Raw genomic sequence first — 12,087 nt, 5'->3', positions numbered from 1 at the left:
AGTTTCCTTCTGATATCATGTAGAAACAAGATATATATGTCTGATATATATCAGAATATATATATGCTTGTTGAATATAAATCTTCATTAAAACCTTTAAATGTTCGTTTTTAAAAACGTTAAAATCATCATTAAAATGTTTAAATCTTCATTAAAACGTTTAAATGTTCGTTTTTAAAAACGTTAAAATCATCATTAAAACGTTAAAATCTTCATTAAAACATTAAAATGTTCATTAAAACGTTAAAATGTTCACTAAAACGTTAAAATCTTCATTAAAATGTTTAAATGTTCATTTTTAAAAACGTTAAAATTTTCATTAAAATGTTAAAATGTTCATTAAAACCTTAAAATGTTCATTAAAACGTTAAATACTTCATTCAAACGTTTAAATGTTCATTAAAACATTAAAATGTTCATTTTTAAAAACTTTCAAATGTTCATTAAAATGTTTAAAGGTTCATTAAAACGATTAAATGTTCATTAAAACGTTAAAATGTTCATTAAAACTTTTAAATGTTATTTAAAATGTTAAAATGTTCATTAAAACGTTAAAATCTTCATTTTTAAAAACGTTAAAATGTTCATGAAAACGTTCAAATGTCCATTAAAATGTTAAATTCTTCATTAAAACAATAAAATCTTCATTAAAACGTTAAATTCTTCATTAAAACGTTAAAATGTTCATTAAAATGTTAAAATGTTCATTTTTTAAAACGTTAAAATCATCATTAAAATGTTTAAATATTCATTTTTAAAAACATTAAAATGTTCATTAAAATGTTTAAATGTTCATTAAAACGTTAAATTCTTCATTAAAAAGTTTAAATGTTCATTTTTAAAAACATTAAAAGTTTCATTAAAATGTTAAAATTTTAATTAAAACGTTAAAATGTTAATTAAAAAGTTAAAATGTTTTAAAACAAGCAGACTCTTTGTGACATCATGTAAAAACAAGCAGACTTTCTGACATCATCTAGAAACAAGCAGACTTTCTGACATCATGTAGAAACAAGCAGACTCTTTCTGACATCATAAAGAAACAAGCAGACTTTCTGACATCATGTAGAAACAAGCAGACTCTTTCTGACAGCATGTAAAAACAAGCAGACTCTTTCTGACATCATGTAAAAACAAGCAGACTTTCTGACATCATCTAGAAACAAGCAGACTTTCTGACATCATGTAGAAACAAGCAGACTCTTTCTGACATCATGTAGAAACAAGCACTCTTTCTGACATCATGTAGAAACAAGCAGACTTTCTGACATCATGTAAAAACAAGCAGACTCTTTCTGACATCATGTAGAAACAAGCAGACTCTTTATGACATCTTCTAGAAACAAGCAGACTCTTTCTGACATCATGTAAAAGCAAGCAGTCTCATTCTGACATCATGTAGAAACAAGCAGACTCTTTATGACATCATAAAGAAACAAGCAGACTCTTTCTGACATCATGTAAAAACAAGCAGACTCTTTCTGACATCATGTAGAAACAAGCAGTCTCATTCTGACATCATGTTGAAACAAGCAGTCTCATTCTGACATCATCTAGAAAAGAGCAGACTCTGACATCATGTAGAAACAAGCAGACTCTTTCTGACATCATAAAGAAACAAGCAGGATCTTTCTGACATCATGTAGAAACAATCAGTCTCTTTCTGACATCATGTTGAAACAAGCAGTCTCATTCTGACATCATCTAGAAACAAGCAGACTCTGACATCATGTAGAAACAAGCAGACTCTTTATGACATCATAAAGAAACAAGCAGACTCTTTCTGACATCATGTAGAAACAAGCAGACTTTCTGACATCATGTAAAAACAAGCAGACTCTTTCTGACATCATGTAAAAACAAGCAGTCTCATTCTGACATCATGTAGAAACAAGCAAACTCTTTATGACATCTTCTAGAAACAAGCAGACTCTTTCTGACATCATGTAAAAGCAAGCAGTCTCATTCTGACATCATGTAAAAAGAGGCAGACTCTATGACTCTTTCTGACATCATGTAAAAACAAGCAGACTCTTTCTGACATCATGTAAAAACAAGCAGACTCTTTCTGACATCATGAGAAACAAGCAAATGCTTTCTGACATCATGTAAAAACAAGCAGACTCTTTCTGACATCATGTAGAAACAAGCAGATGCTTTCTGACATCATGTAGAAACAAGCAGACTCTTTCTGACATCATGTAGAAACAAGCAGACTCTTTCTGACATCATAAAGAAACAAGCAGACTTTCTGACATCATGTAGAAACAAGCAGACTCTTTCTGACATCATGAAAAAACAAGCATACTCTTTCTGACATCATGTAGAAACAAGCAGACTCTTTCTGACATCATAAAGAAACAAGCAGTCTGCCTCTGAATTCATAAAGAAACAAGCAGTATCTTTCTGACATCATGTATAAACAATCAGTCTCTTTCTGACATCATGTTGAAACAAGCAGTCTCATTCTGACATCATCTAGAAACAAGCAGACTCTGACATCATGTAGAAACAAGCAGACTCTTTATGACATCATAAAGAAACAAGCAGACTCTTTCTGACATCATGTAGAAACAAGCAGACTCTTTCTGACATCATAAAGAAACAAGCAGTCTCTTTCTGACATCATGTTGAAACAAGCAGTCTCATTCTGACATAATCTAGAAACAAGCAGACTCTGACATCATGTAGAAACAAGCAGACTCTTTCTGACATCATAAAGAAACAAGCAGTATCTTTCTGACATCATGTAGAAACAATCAGTCTCTTTCTGACATCATTTTGAAACAAGCAGTCTCATTCTGACATCATCTAGAAACAAGCAGACTCTGACATCATGTAGAAACAATCAGACTCTTTCTGACATCATGTAGAAACAAGCAGACTCTTTCTGACTTCATGTAGAAACAAGCAGACTTTCTGACATCATGTAAAAACAAGCAGACTCTTTCTGACATCATGTAAAAACAAGCAGTCTCATTCTGACATCATGTAGAAACAAGCAAACTCTTTATGACATCTTCTAGAAACAAGCAGACTCTTTCTGACATGATGTAAAAGCAAGCAGTCTCATTCTGGCATCATGTAGAAACAAGCAGACTCTTTATGACATCATAAAGAAACAAGCAGACTCTTTCTGACATCATGTAAAAACAAGCAGACTCTTTCTGACATCATGTAAAAACAAGCAGACTCTTTCTGACATCATGAGAAACAAGCAAATGCTTTCTGAAATCATGTAGAAACAAGCAGACTCTTTCTGACATCATGTAGAAACAAGCAGACTCTTTCTGACATCATGTAGAAACAAGCAGTCTCATTCTGACATCATGTAGAAACAAGCAGACTCTTTCTGACATCATCTAGAAAAAAGTAGACTCTTTATGACATCTTCTAGAAACAAGCAGACTCTTTATGACATCATAAAGAAACAAGCAGACTCTTTCTGACATCATGAAAAAACAAGCAGATGTTCTGACATCATGTAAAAACAAGCAGTCTCATTCTGACATCATGTAGAAACAAGCAGACTCTTTATGACATCTTCTAGAAACAAGCAGACTCTTTCTGACATCATGTAAAAACAAGCAGACTCTTTCTGACATCATGTAGAAACAAGCAGACGCTTTCTGACATCATGTAAAAACAAGCAGACTCTTTCTGACATCATGTAGAAACAAGCAGACGCTTTCTGACATCATGTAGAAACAAGCAGTCTCATTCTGACATCATCTAGAAACAAGCAGACTCTTTATGACATCATAAAGAAACAAGCAGACTTTCTGACATCATGTAGAAAAAAGCTGACTCTTTCTGACATCATGTTGAAACAACCAGACGCTTTCTGACATCATGTAGAAACAAGTAGTCTCCTTCTGACATCATAAAGAACCAAGCAGTATCTTTCTGACATCATGTAGAAACAATCAGTCTCTTTCTGACATCATGTTGAAAAAAGCAGTCTCCTTCTGACATCATAAAGAAACAAGCAGTATCTTTCTGCCATCATAAAGAAACAAGCAGTCTCCTTCTGATATCATGTAGAAACAAGCAGTCTCCTGACATCATAAAGAAACAAGCAGTATCTTTCTGACATCATAAAGAAACAAGCAGTCTCCTTCTGATATCATGTAGAAACAAGCAGTCTCCTTCTGATATCATGTAGAAACAAGTAGTCTCTTTCTGACATCATAAAGAAACAAGCAGACTGCTTCTGCCATAATAAAGAAACAAGCAGTATCTTTCTGACATCATAAAGAAACAAGCAGTCTCCTTCTGACATCATAAAGAAACAAGCAGTCTCCTTCTGATGTCATGTAGAAACAAGCAGTCTCTTTCTGATATCATGTAGAAACAAGCAGTCTCCTTCTGATATCATGTAAAAACAAGCAGTATCTTTCTGACATCATACAGAAACAAGCAGTTTCCTTCTGATATCATGTAGAAACAAGATATATATGTCTGATATATATCAGAATATATATATGCTTGTTGAATATAAATCTTCATTAAAACCTTTAAATGTTCGTTTTTAAAAACGTTAAAATCATCATTAAAATGTTTAAATCTTCATTAAAACGTTTAAATGTTCGTTTTTAAAAACGTTAAAATCATCATTAAAACGTTAAAATCTTCATTAAAACATTAAAATGTTCATTAAAACGTTAAAATGTTCACTAAAACGTTAAAATCTTCATTAAAATGTTTAAATGTTCATTTTTAAAAACGTTAAAATTTTCATTAAAATGTTAAAATGTTCATTAAAACCTTAAAATGTTCATTAAAACGTTAAATACTTCATTCAAACGTTTAAATGTTCATTAAAACATTAAAATGTTCATTTTTAAAAACTTTCAAATGTTCATTAAAATGTTTAAAGGTTCATTAAAACGATTAAATGTTCATTAAAACGTTAAAATGTTCATTAAAACTTTTAAATGTTATTTAAAATGTTAAAATGTTCATTAAAACGTTAAAATCTTCATTTTTAAAAACGTTAAAATGTTCATGAAAACGTTCAAATGTCCATTAAAATGTTAAATTCTTCATTAAAACAATAAAATCTTCATTAAAACGTTAAATTCTTCATTAAAACGTTAAAATGTTCATTAAAATGTTAAAATGTTCATTTTTTAAAACGTTAAAATCATCATTAAAATGTTTAAATATTCATTTTTAAAAACATTAAAATGTTCATTAAAATGTTTAAATGTTCATTAAAACGTTAAATTCTTCATTAAAAAGTTTAAATGTTCATTTTTAAAAACATTAAAAGTTTCATTAAAATGTTAAAATTTTAATTAAAACGTTAAAATGTTAATTAAAAAGTTAAAATGTTTTAAAACAAGCAGACTCTTTGTGACATCATGTAAAAACAAGCAGACTTTCTGACATCATCTAGAAACAAGCAGACTTTCTGACATCATGTAGAAACAAGCAGACTCTTTCTGACATCATAAAGAAACAAGCAGACTTTCTGACATCATGTAGAAACAAGCAGACTCTTTCTGACAGCATGTAAAAACAAGCAGACTCTTTCTGACATCATGTAAAAACAAGCAGACTTTCTGACATCATCTAGAAACAAGCAGACTTTCTGACATCATGTAGAAACAAGCAGACTCTTTCTGACATCATGTAGAAACAAGCACTCTTTCTGACATCATGTAGAAACAAGCAGACTTTCTGACATCATGTAAAAACAAGCAGACTCTTTCTGACATCATGTAGAAACAAGCAGACTCTTTATGACATCTTCTAGAAACAAGCAGACTCTTTCTGACATCATGTAAAAGCAAGCAGTCTCATTCTGACATCATGTAGAAACAAGCAGACTCTTTATGACATCATAAAGAAACAAGCAGACTCTTTCTGACATCATGTAAAAACAAGCAGACTCTTTCTGACATCATGTAGAAACAAGCAGTCTCATTCTGACATCATGTTGAAACAAGCAGTCTCATTCTGACATCATCTAGAAAAGAGCAGACTCTGACATCATGTAGAAACAAGCAGACTCTTTCTGACATCATAAAGAAACAAGCAGGATCTTTCTGACATCATGTAGAAACAATCAGTCTCTTTCTGACATCATGTTGAAACAAGCAGTCTCATTCTGACATCATCTAGAAACAAGCAGACTCTGACATCATGTAGAAACAAGCAGACTCTTTATGACATCATAAAGAAACAAGCAGACTCTTTCTGACATCATGTAGAAACAAGCAGACTTTCTGACATCATGTAAAAACAAGCAGACTCTTTCTGACATCATGTAAAAACAAGCAGTCTCATTCTGACATCATGTAGAAACAAGCAAACTCTTTATGACATCTTCTAGAAACAAGCAGACTCTTTCTGACATCATGTAAAAGCAAGCAGTCTCATTCTGACATCATGTAAAAAGAGGCAGACTCTATGACTCTTTCTGACATCATGTAAAAACAAGCAGACTCTTTCTGACATCATGTAAAAACAAGCAGACTCTTTCTGACATCATGAGAAACAAGCAAATGCTTTCTGACATCATGTAGAAACAAGCAGACTCTTTCTGACATCATGTAGAAACAAGCAGACTCTTTCTGACATCATGTAGAAACAAGCAGTCTCATTCTGACATCATGTAGAAACAAGCAGACTCTTTCTGACATCATCTAGAAACAAGTAGTCTCCTTCTGACATCATGTAGAAACAAGCAGACTCTTTATGACATCTTCTAGAAACAAGCAGACTCTTTATGACATCATAAAGAAACAAGCAGACTCTTTCTGACATCATGAAAAAACAAGCAGACGTTCTGACATCATGTAAAAACAAGCAGTCTCATTCTGACATCATGTAGAAACAAGCAGACTCTTTATGACATCTTCTAGAAACAAGCAGACTCTTTCTGACATCATGTAAAAACAAGCAGACTCTTTCTGACATCATGTAGAAACCAGCAGATGCTTTCTGACATCATGTAAAAACAAGCAGACTCTTTCTGACATCATGTAGAAACAAGCAGATGCTTTCTGACATCATGTAGAAACAAGCAGTCTCATTCTGACATCATCTAGAAACAAGCAGACTCTTTATGACATCATGTAGAAACAATCAGTCTCTTTCTGACATCATGTTGAAACAAGCAGTCTCCTTCTGACATCATAAAGAAACAAGCAGTATCTTTCTGCCATCATAAAGAAACAAGCAGTCTCCTTCTGATATCATGTAGAAACAAGCAGTCTCCTGACATCATAAAGAAACAAGCAGTATCTTTCTGACATCATAAAGAAACAAGCAGTCTCCTTCTGATATCATGTAGAAACAAGCAGTCTCCTTCTGATATCATGTAGAAACAAGTAGTCTCTTTCTGACATCATAAAGAAACAAGCAGACTGCTTCTGCCATAATAAAGAAACAAGCAGTATCTTTCTGACATCATAAAGAAACAAGCAGTCTCCTTCTGACATCATAAAGAAACAAGCAGTCTCCTTCTGATGTCATGTAGAAACAAGCAATCTCTTTCTGATATCATGTAGAAACAAGCAGTCTCCTTCTGATATCATGTAAAAACAAGCAGTATCTTTCTGACATCATACAGAAACAAGCAGTTTCCTTCTGATATCATGTAGAAACAAGATATATATATGTCTGATATATATCAGAATATATATATGCTTGTTGAATATAAATCTTCATTAAAACCTTTAAATGTTCGTTTTTAAAAACGTTAAAATCATCATTAAAACGTTTAAATCTTCATTAAAACGTTTAAATGTTCGTTTTTAAAAACGTTAAAATCATCATTAAAACGTTAAAATCTTCATTAAAACATTAAAATGTTCATTAAAACGTTAAAATGTTCACTAAAACGTTAAAATCTTCATTAAAATGTTTAAATGTTCATTTTTAAAAACGTTAAAATTTTCATTAAAATGTTAAAATGTTCATTAAAACCTTAAAATGTTCATTAAAACGTTAAATACTTCATTCAAACGTTTAAATGTTAATTAAAACATTAAAATGTTCATTTTTAAAAACTTTCAAATGTTCATTAAAATGTTTAAAGGTTCATTAAAACGATTAAATGTTCATTAAAACGTTAAAATGTTCATTAAAACTTTTAAATGTTATTTAAAATGTTAAAATGTTCATTAAAACGTTAAAATCTTCATTTTTAAAAACGTTAAATTGTTCATGAAAACGTTCAAATGTCCATTAAAATGTTAAATTCTTCATTAAAACATTAAAATCTTCATTAAAACGTTAAATTCTTCATTAAAACGTTAAAATGTTCATTAAAATATTAAAATGTTCATTTTTAAAAACGTTAAAATCATCATTAAAATGTTTAAATATTCATTTTTAAAAACATTAAAATGTTCATTAAAATGTTTAAATGTTCATTAAAACGTTAAATTCTTCATTAAAAAGTTTAAATGTTCATTTTTAAAAACATTAAAAGTTTCATTAAAATGTTAAAATTTTAATTAAAACATTAAAATGTTAATTAAAAAGTTAAAATGTTTTAAAACAAGCAGACTCTTTGTGACATCATGTAAAAACAAGCAGACTTTCTGACATCATCTAGAAACAAGCAGACTTTCTGACATCATGTAGAAACAAGCAGACTCTTTCTGACATCATAAAGAAACAAGCAGACTTTCTGACATCATGTAGAAACAAGCAGACTCTTTCTGACATCATGTAAAAACAAGCAGACTCTTTCTGACATCATGTAGAAACAAGCAGACTCTTTCTGACATCATGTAAAAACAAGCAGACTCTTTCTGACATCATGTAGAAACAAGCAGTCTCATTCTGACATCATCTGGAAACAAGCAGACTCTTTCTGACATCATGTAAAAACAATCAGACTTTCTGACATCATCTAGAAACAAGCAGACTTTCTGACATCATGTAGAAACAAGCAGACTCTTTCTGACATCATAAAGAAACAAGCAGTATCTTTCTGACATCATGTAGAAACAATCAGTCTCTTTCTGACATCATGTAGAAACAAGCAGTCTCATTCTGACATCATGTTGAAACAAGCAGTCTCATTCTGACATCATCTAGAAACAAGCAGACTCTGACATCATGTAGAAACAAGCAGACTCTTTCTGACATCATAAAGAAACAAGCAGTATCTTTCTGACATCATGTAGAAACAATCAGTCTCTTTCTGACATCATGTTGAAACAAGCAGTCTCATTCTGACATCATCTAGAAACAAGCAGACTCTGACATCATGTAGAAACAAGCAGACTCTTTATGACATCATAAAGAAACAAGCAGACTCTTTCTGACATCATGTAGAAACAAGCAGACTCTTTCTGACATCATAAAGAAACAAGCAGTCTCTTTCTGACATCATGTTGAAACAAGCAGTCTCATTCTGACATAATCTAGAAACAAGCAGACTCTGACATCATGTAGAAACAAGCAGACTCTTTCTGACATCATAAAGAAACAAGCAGTATCTTTCTGACATCATGTAGAAACAATCAGTCTCTTTCTGACATCATTTTGAAACAAGCAGTCTCATTCTGACATCATCTAGAAACAAGCAGACTCTGACATCATGTAAAAACAATCAGACTCTTTCTGACATCATGTAGAAACAAGCAGACTCTTTCTGACTTCATGTAGAAACAAGCACACTTTCTGACATCATGTAAAAACAAGCAGACTCTTTCTGACATCATGTAAAAACAAGCAGTCTCATTCTGACATCATGTAGAAACAAGCAAACTCTTTATGACATCTTCTAGAAACAAGCAGACTCTTTCTGACATCATGTAAAAGAAAGCAGTCTCATTCTGACATCATGTAGAAACAAGCAGACTCTTTATGACATCATAAAGAAACAAGCAGACTCTTTCTGACATCATGTAAAAAGAGGCAGACTCTTTGACTCTTTCTGACATCATGTAAAAACAAGCAGACTCTTTCTGACATCATGTAAAAACAAGCAGACTCTTTCTGACATCATGAGAAACAAGCAAATGCTTTCTGACATCATGTAGAAACAAGCAGACTCTTTCTGACATCATGTAGAAACAAGCAGACTCTTTCTGACATCATGTAGAAACAAGCAGTCTCATTCTGACATCATGTAGAAACAAGCAGACTCTTTCTGACATCATCTAGAAACAAGTAGTCTCCTTCTGACATCATGTAGAAACAAGCAGACTCTTTATGACATCTTCTAGAAACAAGCAGACTCTTTATGACATCATAAAGAAACAAGCAGACTCTTTCTGACATCATGAAAAAACAAGCAGACGTTCTGACATCATGTAAAAACAAGCAGTCTCATTCTGACATCATGTAGAAACAAGCAGACTCTTTATGACATCTTCTAGAAACAAGCAGACTCTTTCTGACATCATGTAAAAACAAGCAGACTCTTTCTGACATCATGTAGAAACAAGCAGACGCTTTCTGACATCATGTAAAAACAAGCAGACTCTTTCTGACATCATGTAGAAACAAGCAGATGCTTTCTGACATCATGTAGAAACAAGCAGTCTCATTCTGACATCATCTAGAAACAAGCAGACTCTTTATGACATCATAAAGAAACAAGCAGACTTTCTGACATCATGTAGAAAAAAGCTGACTCTTTCTGACATCATGTTGAAACAACCAGACGCTTTCGGACATCATGTAGAAACAAGTAGTCTCCTTCTGACATCATAAAGAACCAAGCAGTATCTTTCTGACATCATGTAGAAACAATCAGTCTCTTTCTGACATCATGTTGAAACAAGCAGTCTCCTTCTGACTTCATAAAGAAACAAGCAGTATCTTTCTGCCATCATAAAGAAACAAGCAGTCTCCTTCTGATATCATGTAGAAACAAGCAGTCTCCTGACATCATAAAGAAACAAGCAGTATCTTTCTGACATCATAAAGAAACAAGCAGTCTCCTTCTGATATCATGTAGAAACAAGCAGTCTCCTTCTGATATCATGTAGAAACAAGTAGTCTCTTTCTGACATCATAAAGAAACAAGCAGACTGCTTCTGCCATAATAAAGAAACAAGCAGTATCTTTCTGACATCATAAAGAAACAAGCAGTCTCCTTCTGACATCATAAAGAAACAAGCAGTCTCCTTCTGATGTCATGTAGAAACAAGCAGTCTCTTTCTGATATCATGTAGAAACAAGCAGTCTCCTTCTGATATCATGTAAAAACAAGCAGTATCTTTCTGACATCATACAGAAACAACCAGTTTCCTTCTGATATCATGTAGAAACAAGATATATATGTCTGATATATATCAGAATATATATATGCTTGTTGAATATAAATCTTCATTAAAACCTTTAAATGTTCGTTTTTAAAAACGTTAAAATCATCATTAAAACGTTTAAATCTTCATTAAAACGTTTAAATGTTCGTTTTTAAAAACGTTAAAATCATCATTAAAACGTTAAAATCTTCATTAAAACATTAAAATGTTCATTAAAACGTTAAAATGTTCACTAAAACGTTAAAATCTTCATTAAAATGTTTAAATGTTCATTTTTAAAAACGTTAAAATTTTCATTAAAATGTTAAAATGTTCATTAAAACCTTAAAATGTTCATTAAAACGTTAAATACTTCATTCAAACGTTTAAATGTTCATTAAAACATTAAAATGTTCATTTTTAAAAACTTTCAAATGTTCATTAAAATGTTTAAAGGTTCATTAAAACGATTAAATGTTCATTAAAACGTTAAAATGTTCATTAAAACTTTTAAATGTTATTTAAAATGTTAAAATGTTCATTAAAACGTTAAAATCTTCATTTTTAAAAATGTTAAAATGTTCATGAAAATGTTCAAATGTCCATTAAAATGTTAAATTCTTCATTAAAACATTAAAATCTTCATTAAAACGTTAAATTCTTCATTAAAACGTTAAAATGTTCATTAAAATATTAAAATGTTCATTTTTAAAAACGTTAAAATCATCATTAAAATGTTTAAATATTGATTTTTAAAAACATTAAAATGTTCACTAAAATGTTTAAATGTTCATTAAAACGTTAAATTCTTCATTAAAAAGTTTAAATGTTCATTTTTAAAAACATTAAAAGTTTCATTAAAATG

The sequence above is a fragment of the Nothobranchius furzeri genome, chromosome 11, assembly GCF_043380555.1.
Source record: "Nothobranchius furzeri strain GRZ-AD chromosome 11, NfurGRZ-RIMD1, whole genome shotgun sequence".
In the NCBI taxonomy this organism is placed as follows: Eukaryota; Metazoa; Chordata; class Actinopteri; order Cyprinodontiformes; family Nothobranchiidae; genus Nothobranchius; species Nothobranchius furzeri.
The sequence above is the reverse complement of the archived record's forward strand: the minus strand, read 5'-3'. Positions refer to the sequence as shown.